The sequence below is a fragment of the Miniopterus schreibersii genome, assembly GCF_964146895.1.
Source record: "Miniopterus schreibersii genome assembly, chromosome: 9".
NCBI lineage: Eukaryota > Metazoa > Chordata > Mammalia > Chiroptera > Miniopteridae > Miniopterus > Miniopterus schreibersii.
Window position 1 is genome coordinate 24,994,034 of NC_138118.1, and position 13,901 is coordinate 25,007,934.

Below are 13,901 nucleotides of genomic sequence, written 5' to 3' on the forward strand. Positions count from 1 at the left end.
ACAATTGGTAGAGAGAAAAAGATGATCCTTTTTTCTTTTAGGATACTTTTTTTTTTTTTTAGAATACAACATATACAATTTTGAATGTATTTAAAATTTGTAGGATCCTATTTGTTGTAGGATCCCCATGAGCATATCTATAACTTAAATTGCAATTTCAGGAAATATGTTTTAGAAAAAGTGTTTTAATTTACTGGCAGGCTATTAATCTTTTAAAAGGAGGAATAATTTCTTTTTCTATGTCACAGATAAACTGTTTTAAAAAGCAGAACTTGCTGATGGACTTACTGCTATTTTTTTAGTTGGTACCAAAACAAGTTCATGAAATTAAATTACTATTGCTGGGACAACTGAATGTTGAGATGCCTACCACGTAGAAAACTCTAAAAACTGAAGTGTTTATATCATAAAAGTTTAATACAAACATTTTGTAGATAAGATATGCCACAAAGAGCCAACCAATTTTTGAATGAATCTCCTTTGTTTTTCTGAACCCATATATTAAATATTTGAAATGTTTTTGTCATTTAGGTTAGTTAAGAAAAAAAACACCATTCATGGTTGAATTTACTATTAGAAGCATTGTTTTGATTTATATCCCATATATAATACTATCTATATTAGCAAAAACAAATAAGCATAAAATTGTATATAAATACTATATATATACATATATATACACATATATATGACTTACAAAGCATTGCTTCCTAATTATAGACATTAAACTAGAATGGTTTTCAAGGCAGTATTTTAGCTCAAAATCTGCTTTTCAGTCACATTAAGTGTCTCTTTCAAAGCCACAAAGGTTGGAAGTACAAATGAAGATTCAAAGGTATTTCTTGTATTCTCATATAGCGTTATTTCCATAACATCATGATATCTCCCAGAATCAAGAAGGAGCTTAATTTTAGTGTCTTTCATTAACCAGACATTTTACATTTTGAGAGGTAGAAACTTAAAAAATTAGATCTAGAGAAAGAGATGATTATGTTGACACCTTATTAATATTTGTAACTCATTATAATTTATTGAGTTGTAAAAACATACATGCTCTGGAAAGACATATATGATGATACATTGTATATTTTTAAAGATAACATATGGAAACTTATTCAGTGAAATTAAAAATAAACACTATAGTAAATAATGACTATATTTACTAACAGTTAGTATATATATTCAACATTAGTAAAGCTCAGAGGAAATATTCTCCAACACCTCATTATCTATCATGCCAACTAATGCTAACTAGGTACCAAAGAAGGAGACTGGGTTAAACACCAAAATTACAGATGCCATATACCAACCATATTTGGTTCTAGTAGAAGATGTGAAAATAATTTTTAAATTTCATTTCTTTAAATATTTTAAATTTTTAAATGATCATCCATAAAAATGTGAAAGGAGATGTAAAAGAGTCTTTTTTCATAAAGGTTTGTCCTAGTTGGTATACAGTGAATATACCTGATTTCTACATCTCTAATACAGTGTCACTTATTGTCAAAGACAATCCAATATAATTTTTGAATTTCAGGATTTCATCACTATTCATAAATGTGAGGACTTTGTTGTGCATTATATTTTTATTTTGCTGTAGCTTATTTATTTTTGTATTCCCATTAATATTGTATTCTGGATTAATCATAATTGTGTGTATGTATGTGTATATAAAGTCACTAATTTAGAGACATTTTGATTTAACTGGTTTTCAATGATCCCAAACACTTATTCTTTCTTTATACCAAAGATTTATATAACCCAATGAAGAGTGGGTTAGACCAAGTGTTAGGTCCTTTTGTCAACCCCATGGGAGAAATATTCTTTGGCACAAAATTAATGATTCCCAGAAATTGATGACTTCAAATGATTTTTTCATTTATATAGATGTTGACAGTTAGAGCTTACCCCTCTTCTAATGCAGATATAAAGAGATGAAAAGCAACTGTTGATTTCCAGGGCATCCCAAATTTTAGTGTACATATGGATCATCTGGGCATCTTTTTAAAATGCAGATTCTGATTCAGTAGGTCTGGGGTGAGCCTGAGATTCTGCCTTTCTAATGAGGCCCATGGTGATGGTGATGCTGCTGCTCCATAGGCCACACTTTGAGAGACAAGAGGTAAACCACACTTCCCTCCCCTTTTTCTTTAGCCTTTTTCCAAATCATGTGAGTTTCAATAGCCCTACAAATGTATTTCTGGCACTGTTCAGTTATAAATCAGAATGCATTAAGGAAAATAGTTTTCCTTCCAGTGTTATAATTTTATTTTTAAAAAATTGAAAAAGTACTATTATACCATATTTCAGGTTATTATCCATTAAATAGGCTTTGTTTGACTGCCTAGAAATTTAATCATCATTTATAGCTTTAATTTGGGGGGAATATAAATTCTAAAATCAAAACGACTGACTTAATAATGAACTTTTGGAACAATGCCATTTATAAATTTGTACTGCACTCTACTTTATAAACTCAAACAATAAAAACCCAAATGTATCAAGGAAACATTATAATAGTCCAGGTAAAATTCTATAATATATAATGAATATTTGAAAATATAGCCCATAAACTGTGTCAAATAATTTATTTGTATAATAAGAGCAATTGTGGAAAATAACAAAAAAAGTATTGTGTTATAAAGTGAAAGGCTGACAGTTTATAAAGTATAATTTTTTAATTTAATAAATATATCTTTATTTATTTTAGAGAGAGTAGGGGAGAGGGAAAGAGAGAGATAGAAACATCAATGATGAGAAAGTAATTGATCTGCTGTCTCTTGCATGACCCTAATGGTCATCGAACCTGAAACCTGGGCATGTTTCCTGACCAGAAGTCAAACTGGGATCTCCTGGATCATAGGTTGATGCTCAACTGCTGAGCCACACTGGCTGGGCTCTAAAATATAATTTATATAGCAATAGAATATATATCACATTTTTAATGCACATTTTTTAAATGTTTACCTTAGTCAAATATAGTCATTAATCAAATAGACAATGAGGATTTAAGAAAGGAATAAAGCATAGTCATGAGTCTCTAGAATAAGACAGTATAACAAAAAAATTAACAAACAATATCAATGCAACTTGAGAGGCGTTGTTAGATCAGTATGAACAATACAGGTGGAAGAAATTCTGCTTCCTAATGCCAGGGAGGGCTTCACTGAGGAGAAAGAACATGAGCAGGAACTTGAAAGACAAGTAGTTTCTTTAACTGAAAATGGAAACAATATTTGCAAGGGCATAGAGACTGGAAAGAGCTTTTCATGTTTCATATAACAAATAGGTTGGTGAGATCCCATCCTTGGGCCCTTAGGGTAAGCTGTGTGGAGGAGGTGGCTGGGGAGGTGGAATATGCCACAATGAGGAGAGATCTATGCCAGGTTAGGGAGTTTAGACTTGATCCTCTAGTCTGAGCCACTGTTCTTCACATCATGTAATGTATGCCCTGAAGCACACAAAGGCTTTCCAAGGGCAAACAAGCAGAATAACCAAAGCCATGTACATTTTTTCCTAAAACTAATCTATCTGAAAAAGAGACTAAAGTCCAATTTTCTTACTCTTCTCCCTTTTTTTAAAAAAAAAAGCATTCACCTAGATCTTAGTGCATAATCCCAATGGGTTAAATCTTCCCAGAATCAAAGAAAGGTGGCAGTTGATATAATTTGTTCAATGTTGAGAAAGTATCTCTAATACTATATAACAAATCTTCTAGCAAATCATACGCTTTCCTTTTTTCATGATAATATTAAAGGGAAACCTAATTAAATAATATTTGATAGTATATCACCTTATGATTTGGGGCATATAACTCTAGAACCCTATGCAGCCCAAAAATGAATAACATTGATAAGAGAATAAAAACAAAATATTTCTTTCATTTCAATTTACTTATATTTGAACAAATTTTCTCAGTATTTCTATGTATAAAAAAAGATTGAAAAGAAAAAAATCTGTCTTCTAGTAATAAATAATATTTACCTGTGTTTATATGAAATAATTGATAAAAGTCTTATAAATCTTTTTAAGAGATACATTGTAATAATTTTTAAATAAATATTAATGACATTTTTAAAGTTTGAACACTTCTGTGATAATAAAGAGATCGGAATGCTTATATGATCAGATGTGAGTTTCAGAAATACAATTCTGGAGACAATATTAAGAATCAAATGGAGAAATTGGAGACAGACTAGTTAGAATATTCTTGCAACAGCCCAAGTCAAATTTACACAGACTTTTTCTTTTTACAGAATTAGTTAAGTTAAATGATTAAGTTAAAAGATTAGTTAAGTTCATTAGTTAAGTTAGTTCATTAAGTTAAATCATTGCTTCTCATTCATGCCAGTAATTTGACTTTTTTTCACCTCATCTGACCAATCTTATTACAAAAATAGATAAAGGCCATTTTTACAGGTAGTTGACAAAAGTACTTTAGTAAAACAACTATGACTCAGTGAAACATTGTGTGGTCATTAAGGAGTCAAAATACTTCCCTTAAAAAGGAAGAAAGTATAATTGATTTGTTTTTTTCTTTCTGAGGCAATGTACACAGTTTTTTCTTTCTTGAGTTTGTTTCAATAAAATGTCTTCATTTTCCCTTTAACTTTCAGTGTGAAAAACATTTCATCAAGTTACTGGTATAGTAATTTGTCAATAATTTAATATGTACCTATTAATATTTAAATTATCTGACAAATTATAATATACTGTCTATAAAACAGTACTAAGTGCTAATATAAACTGGAGGTATATGAAGTATTACTAGTCTACAACAGCTAGATTGCTAAAAGTTCTAAGCTTGCTAACAATTTTCATGTATAACTAATTTAGGAAATATATAGTTGAATTGCCTATATTTCAAATATTTCTATGTTGTTCCACAATGACTATTTTATTACTCTATGAAGAAAGTTTTCAAAACACGTTGTAGATCATGATATAAATTAAGGTCTGTCTGAAAAAAGTTACCCTGAAATTATCATAAACTTGAAGAGACCGAGTAAATAAAAACATCTGCAGCTAAAATTGACATGACCGAGAATCTTAACATACGTTATATATATTGATATAAATTACTATTTTTTGCATGGAAGAATTGATAGACATTATTTAATTTGCATAGAAAAGGGAAGGAAAATCAACCCTCAGGTAAGCTACAAATGCAAAATGACAGTAACTGTCTGTAGAAGATGAACTCAGGATTGGTTTTCTGCTACACACACTTCTCCCTGGGCAAATTACTCTGTCAGTAATCTCACGTGCTCAATAAATATTGGTTAATTTGAATTTTCAATGAAATTGCAATGGCATGAAATTGTTCTAAAACAGTCACTCTTGTGACTGATGCCATTGATGAAGATCAGAACCATGTATTACACAAGTTAGGGTTATTACAGTGTAAGTGCCTCCCTACTTGTCTGAATTTAACTAGGAGAATGTCGAACTTCAAACTCATGAGCCCCATGTCCAAACCAATAAACCAGATTAACCTCACTAAAGCATCTAACTCAATTAAATTATAAATGAATTCATAGTAAAAAAAATAATTACCTTAAGTATGTATTTTTCTTTTTATTTATTTATTTTTATTCAAAATATAACAAATGCCCCTTTTTCTCCCCATTAACTCCTCCCACCCCACCCACACCCCACTCCCCAGTCCTTTTCCACACTATGGTCTGTGTCCATGGGTTATGTATATATGCATGTAAATTCTTTGGTTAATCTCTCTGCACCCACCCACACATCCCCACCCCTTCTCTCTGAGATTCCTCAGTGTGTTCCATGCTTCTATGTCACTGAATCTACTTTGTTCATCAGTTTATTATGCTCTTTAGATTCCACATATAAATGAGATCATGTGATGTTTGTCTTTCTCTGCGTGGCTTATTTTGCTTAGCATATTCTCCAGTTCCATCCATACTGTCCTAAAGGGTACAAGAATCTTCTTCTTTACAGCTGTATAGCATTCCATGGTGTAAATGTCCCACAGCTTTTTTATCCACTCATCTATTGATGGGCACTTGGGCTGTTTCCAGATTTTAGCTATTATAAATTGCACTGCTATGAACATAGGAGTGCATATATTTTTTCTGATTAGTGATTCTTAGGATATATTTCTAGAGGTGGGATCACTGGCTCAACAGGCAGCTCCATTTTTAATTTTTTGAGGAACAACCTTACTGTTTTCCATAGTGGCTGCACCAGTCTGCATTCCCACCAGCAATGTAACAGAGTTCCCGTTTCTCCAGGCCAGCACATGTCATTTGTTGGTTTGTTGATAGTAGCCACTCTTACAGGTGTGAAGTGATACCTCATTGTGGTTTTAATTTTCATCTCTCTGATGATAAGCAATGTTGAGCATTTTTTCTTATGTCTCTTGGCCATCTCTATGTCCTCTTTGGAGAAATATTCAGGTCCTTTGCCAATTTTTTAATTGGATTGTTTGTCTTCCTCTGTTGAGTTGTATGAGTTCTTTGTACACTTTGGAAATAAGCCCCTTATGAGATATATCCTTGGAAAATAAGTTCTCCCATTCCATGGGTTTCCTTAGTATTTTGAGGCTGATTTTTTTTAAATATATCTTTAATGATTTCAGAGAGAGGAAAGGAGAGGGAAAGAGAGAGATAGAAACATCAATGATGAGCGAGTCATTGACTGACTGCCTCCTGCATGCCCTCAACTGGGGATGGAGCCCACAACCCGGGCAGGTGCCCAGGCCGGGAATCAAACCCTGATCGCCTGGATCCTAGGTCAATGCTCAACTGCTGAGCCAAGCCCAGCTGGGCGAGGTTGATTTCTTTTGCTGTACATACAGGAGCGTTTAGTTTGATGTAGTCCCATTTGTTTATTTTTTCTTTTGTTTCTCTTGTCTTAGGAGATGTATCAGTGAAAATTCCACTATGTAAGATGTCTGTGGCTTTACTGTCTGCTTTCTTCCAGGATTTTTATGATTTTATGACTTACATTTAAGTCTTTTATCCATTTTGAGTTTATTTTTGTGTATGGTGAAAGTTGGTGATCTAATTTCATTTTTTTGCATGTACCTGTCCAATTTTCTCAGCACCATTTGTTGAAGACACTGTCTTTACTCCACTGTATGCTCTTGCCTCCTTTGTCAAATATTAACTGACCATAATGGTGTGGGTCTATTTCTGGGGTCTCTGTTCTGTTCCATTGTTCTATATGCCTGTTGTTGTACCAATACCAGGCTGGTTTGATTACAATGGCTTTGTAGTGCAGTTTGATATCCAGTAAAGTGATGCCTCCCACTCTGTTCTTTCTCAAGATGGCTGCAGGTATTCAGGGTCTTTTTTGCTTCCGTATAAACTTCTGTAATATTTTTTCTAGCTCTGTGAAGTATGCTGTTGTTATTTTAATAGGAATTGCATTGAATCTATAAATTGCTTTGGGTAGTATGGACATTTTAATGATATTAATTATTCTAGGCCATGTACGTGGTATATTCTTCCACTTGTTTATATCTTCCTCTATTTCTTTTTTTAGTGCCCTGTAGTTTTACAAGTACAGGTCTTTTACATCCTTGGATAAGCTTATTCCTAGGTACCTTACAATTTTAGTTTCAATGGTAAATGGCATTTTTTTTAGTTTCACTTTCTGAGGGTTCATTGTTAGTGTATAAAACTGCTGTCGATTTCTGGATGTTAATTTTGTACCCAGCTAGCTTGCCAAATTTATTTATCAAATCTAGTAGGACTTTGGTGGAGAATTTAGGGCTGTCTATATACAATATCATGTCTTTTTCCTGTTTTTAAGGGAAGTGGTTTTAGTTTTTGACCATTGAGTATGATGTTGGCTGTAGGTTTGTTGTATATGGCCTTTATTATGTTGAGGTATTTCTCCTCTATTCCCACTTAGCTGAAAGTTTTTATCAAAAATGGGTGCTAGATTTTGTCAAATGCTTCTTCTGTATCTATTGATATGATCATTTGATTTTTGTCCTTCAATTTGTTTATGTGATGTAACATATTTATTGATTTGCGGATATTATACCAGCCTTGCATCCCCAGAAAAAATATGACTTAGTCATGGTGTATGATCTTCTTAATGTACTGCTGGATCCGGTTTGCTAGTATTTTGTTCAGTATGTTCATCAGGGATATTGGTCTGTAATTTTCTTTCTTTGTAGTGTCTTTATCTGGTTTTGGGATTAGGATGATGCTGGCCTCATAAAAAGTTTGAGAATTTTCCCTCTTCTTGAATTTTCTGGAATAGTTTAAGGAGAATAAGTGTTAATTCTTTTTGAATGTTTGGTAAAATTTGCCTGTAAATCCATCTGATACAGGATTTGTGCTTGCTGGGAGTTTTTAAATTACTGCTTCAATTTCATTAGTTGTTATCGGCCTATTCAGGTTTTCTGACTCTTCCTGATTCACCTTTGGAAGATTGTATGCTTCTAGGAATTGGTCCATTTCACCCATGTTGTCCAGTTTGTTGGCATATAGTTGCTCATAGTATTTTCTTATGATCCTTTGTATTTCTCTTGGGTCAGTTGTTATATCACCTCTTTCATTTCTGATGTTATTTCTTTGGGTCCTAACTCTTTGTTTCTTGGTGAGTCTGGTTAACAGTGCATAAACCTTATTTATCTTTTCAAAGAACCAGCTCTTGGTTTCATTGATTTTTATTTTTTGATTTTTATTTTTTTAGTCTCTATGTTATTAATTTTTGCTCTGATCTTCATTATTTCCTTCCTTCTACTTCCTTGGGGCTTTTCTTGCTGTTTTCATTCTAGTTCTTTTAGTTGTTGTGTTAAATAGTTTAGTAGAGCTTTTTCTTGTTTTTTGAGGTATGCCTGTACTGCTATGAACTTTCCTCTCAGGACTGCTTTTGCTGTGTCCCATAGATTTTTGGTTGCTGTCTGTTCATTTGAGTATTTTTCCATAAAGTGTTTGATTTCTTCCTTGATCTGATTGGTAACCCATTCATTGTTTAATAACATGCTATTTAGCCTTCATGTGTTTGAATATTTTTGAGTTTTTTTATAGTGGTTGATTTCTAGTTTCATGGCATTGTGATCCGAGAAGATGCTTGATATGATTTCACTCTTCTTGTATTTGTAGAGACTTGCCTTGTGCCCTAACATGTGGTCTATTTTTGAGAATGTTCCATGTGCACTTGAGAAGAATGTGCATTCTGCTGCTTTGGGGCGAAATGTTCTGTAAATGTCAATTAAATCCATTAGGTCTAACGAGTCATTTAAGGTTTGTGCTTCCCTGTTGATTTTTTGTCTTGATGATCTGTCCAGTGCTGACAGTGGGGCATTAAAGTCCCCCACTATGATTGTGTTGCTGTCAATCTCCCCCTTAAAGTCCACCAAGAGATTTTTTATATATTTAGGTGTTCCTATATTGGGTGCATAAATGTTTATAAGGGTTATTTCCTCTTGTTGGATTGATCCCTTTAGTATTATGTAGTGACCCTCTTTGTCTCTTGTTATGGTCTTTATTTTGAAATCTATTTTGTCAGATATAAGTATTGCTACTCCAGCTTTCTTTTCCTTTCCATTTGCATGGAATATTTTATTCCATCCCTTCACTTTTAGCCTGTGTGAATCTTTTGCTCTCAAATGAGTCTCTTGTAGACAGCATATATTAAGGTCCTGTTTTCTTATCCATTCAGCTACTCTATGTCTCTTGATTAGACCATTTATTTCATTTACATTTCAGGTTACTATTGATATAAACTTATTTTTTTTAAATATATCTTTATTGATTTCAGAGAGAGGAAAGGAGAGGAAGAGAGAGAGAAACATCAATGATGAGAGAGTCACTGATCGAGCCCACAACCTGGGCATGAGCCCTCACCTGGAATTGAACCCGGGTTGCCTGAATCCTAGGTCTACACTCAACCGTTGAGCCACGCCCGGCCAGGCTGATATAAACTTATTTAATGCCATTTTTCCTCTTTATGCTGATGTACTTTCCTCTCCCTATTCCTTCTTTTTCTTAGAGCAGTCCTTTTAGCATTTCTTGCAGTGCTGGTTTGGTGGTACTGAACTCCTTTAGCCTTTTCTTTGTCTGGGAAGTTCTTTATCTCACCTTCAATTTTAAATGATAGCCTTGCTGGATAAAGCAATCTTGGTTGCATGTTCTTGCTTTTCATTACTTTGAGAACTCCATGCCCCTTCCTTCTGGCCTGAATAGTTTCTGTTGAGAAATCAGCTGTTAGCCTTAAGGCATCCCCTTGTAGGTCACTGCTTGTCAAAGTCTTTTGATTTTAGTGAAAATACAACAAACTGATTTATAGCATCAATGCAATACAATCAAAGACCAAGCTCAGTCTGTTTTTTGTCTGTTTTAGAAATTGAGAAGCTGATTGTACAATGATATAAAAAGGTAAAGAACTTAGAGTACCTAAAACAACTATGTGATTTCAAGACTTATTGTAATGCTACAGTAATTAACACAGTGTGATACTGACATAGAGATAGGCAATTAGATCAACAGAATAAAAGAAACTCCAAGCAGAGGCCTCCACATATATAAACAATTGACTTTTGACAAAGGTGCAAAGGTAATTCAGTGAAGAAAGTATACTCTTTCCAACAAATGATGCAGAAACAATTGTTTACCCATGCAAAAAATATAGGCCTCACAGTGTGTTCTTAAAGTAAAAACGTAGTGCAAGTAGGGAAAAGTTGGTGACTTTATGGTTTAATTTCCTTCTTACTGGAGTAGAGAAAGTTAAAACTTATTAAAGGTTGCCTATATGAGCTGTGAGGGAAGAAACTACTGTCTTTCAAAATGAGAAATTTGTAGCCTTTGGGTTCAGTTACTATGGGATTAGGTTTCTGTGATTCAGAGTCTAAAAGAAACTAATTGAGGATGGGTCTCCAAGATCCTCAACACCTCTTCAAGCAGGAGGAAGAACTTGTCTTATATATTTTACATATTAGCTATATATTTAAGATTTCCTTTAACAAAATTTTCTGCTACCAAAAATGTATTAGAAATCATTTATTTGATCATAACAATGCAAAATATGTTTCTCATCAATAATTTTGACACATGTTTTTCTGCTTATGGTCTACAATGTGTGTGTGTGTGTGTGTGTGTGTGTATGTGTGTGCCCTCTTTCTGATAATGCTAGAAAACCACCCATTTGCATCTATCTGGAAACAATGACATGAAAACAATAATAGTTTCCTTTACTTGCCTTACTTAAAATCACTGTGACTATTAAATAATGTTTAGCTTACCAGATTATCTATTTACAACTGCAACATGGGAATCTTTAAACAGTACTAAATATACTTATTGGTCATTTTTCAAAACCTTGAACACAGGCAAATCTCACTCAACAGCTCATGCTATCTTCCATGTCATTGTTCCTCCAGGGGTATAAAAAAACCTCAAAATCACAAACTTATCCTTTTATGGACATAAGTTTTGCTTGCTGTGTGGACTACAACTTTGTAACTTGAAGCCTTAAAATAATAGTTTCCAAGTTTTTCTGTTTTGTCATTTTATTTTTTGCTTACTTGTTGTTGAAGTATTTACTTAAGGGACATAAAGATTCTAAACACTATACAGTACATGCTTTTTGGGTTATAACAACAGACAATTTCCATGAAGATTAGGTACAGCAATATAATTTGATAGCCCCTTGAAATTACTTAAAAAGTTATTCTTACCTATATAATCAAGCTTCCTTCCAAATGGAACTTTTTCTATCATAAAGCACTCTGGTTTGTCTCTTATTGAACAAGCAAATTTTTTTTTTCACCAAGTGTGGATTCCACATGAAGGCGCAATATTGAAACACAAGTCAAAAGGAGACTTACATACACAAAACCAACATCACTATTTTACGAAGCATCAAAAATTATGTATCTTCCAAATTTCTAATTTTAATTAATTAATTCTTAATAACATCATAAGCCCTTCATTAATTCAATCTAGCAGAACTACAGCATCAAAAATATAAAAATAATTTAAGGTGTACAGATAATTGCATAACATAAGACTGTGAGCTACTTGAAGACGAGGATATTCAACTTTTTCATCTCATATCTCCAGCAGTTGGAAAATGTCAGACATAGAGTATATGATATGTTAATAGTTATTTAAGTTATATTCCTAAGTAAGTATCCAATTTTTCATTTGATTTAGCAAGCAAATATCTATATAAACTCCCATAATAACACATAAGAATAAAATTTATAAACACATAAAAGTAAGTAAAAGTGTGTTAAGTATTGAATCCTTGAAAGAGATCCTACTTTTTGTGTGATAAAAATCAAAATCTCTTCATAAGGTAAAAATGTATCTACTAACACTACAATAAATACAAGTGATGGAGGAAATTAATATTCATAGCTGTTTTTATATTAGCACCACCTAAATTTTGTTGAGTTTGAGCTCCATTGTCATCCTAACAGCTTATTAATTCTTATTAATATAGCAACTGCTTGATTTTTAATACATACATATTTTTCTTCTTCTTTTTTAAGGCTAGAACCCTTCCTTAAAATAAACTGCAAAATGAAGCAGATGATTTAGTTAAAGCATATATTGTTATATTTCTGACATAAAATAATTTGGGCTTTTAATGAAGACATGGTGAAATAACTAACTACCTCAACATGCAACATAAATAATTGAAAGGTATGCAGTAGAGTGAACCAAAATGTTTCATTGACACAATATTACATAATGCATTGCTAAGGTAACTTTGATTACCAGAGTTGCTTTCTGGACTGTAGAACAAAGTACATTAGTGCCATCTCCTGGCTAAGTACAATGATCCTGAAGAGGAGGTTTAACTTTGAAGAAAGCCCCTTCCTTACTTAGTAAGTACAGTACTTCATATTTACTAATATGATAAATGGAGGGGAGAAGCTCATAATTTTTCCTCCAGTGGTAATACTGTAATTATTATCTTAAATATAGTAATACAAGGCTTAATTTTTTTTAACAAATAAAACTTTTAAAAAATTTTAGTACCTTACCTCAACTTACATAATGAATATTGTAGTTTTAGAAATAAAAATATGTACTAAATGTATAGGGACATGTGTAAGGTGTCCTGCTAAAGTCAGTAAAAGTAATACTTCATGAAAGCCTTTCTTATTTCATTTGTAAAAATATTTAAATAGAATTGGAGGGAAAGGTATTAGAATCTTTTCCTGGAAGTCTGATGTTCCCCATACATAAGTTTTCTCTACTTATTTTTAAAAAAACATTTTCCAATGAAAAAAGCTTTAATATCTTCTTTAGAAACTCAATTTTGGGGTCTAATTTTTATCAGAATTGTCATTGTTATGAGTTCTGCTGTCCTTCATGCTCAAAGTTAGCCCATTTTTCATATTTCTAATTAAATGGAAATATTTTATCTGTGGTCTTTATTTGAACCTCCAGTTATTTATTATGTCTCAAAAGATTTCAAATGGAATGTACACACACACATATACACACATACACACATAAGCTGCATTGATTTACATATAAACTCTTAATATGAGGTTTTGTTTTGGGCCCTCTTCTCTGTCTGCCCACTTCCTCTTAACAATTTTATTTATCCTTAAGATTTCAATTAGCTCCTCTAAATAGATAACTCCAAAATCTTTTCCTATGGCCATATCTTCTTTCTTCTATGCTCTATATTTGATCCACATTCCAAACTCTCTGCTAATATACCTGTCTACATACCTGGTATATCTGCTAAATGAAACTATTTTATATATACTTCAATCTAATAATAAACCAACCTGAACATATGTCCCCATAAATATATTTCATCTCTTGTTCCATATTTCTGTTAATATCAGATCATCTTCCCAGCTCATCAGACTAAAAATTTGAGTAAACCTCATAAAACTCACATGAGATATGCACTCACACTTGAGTACATGCATAAAAATTCTCATGCCC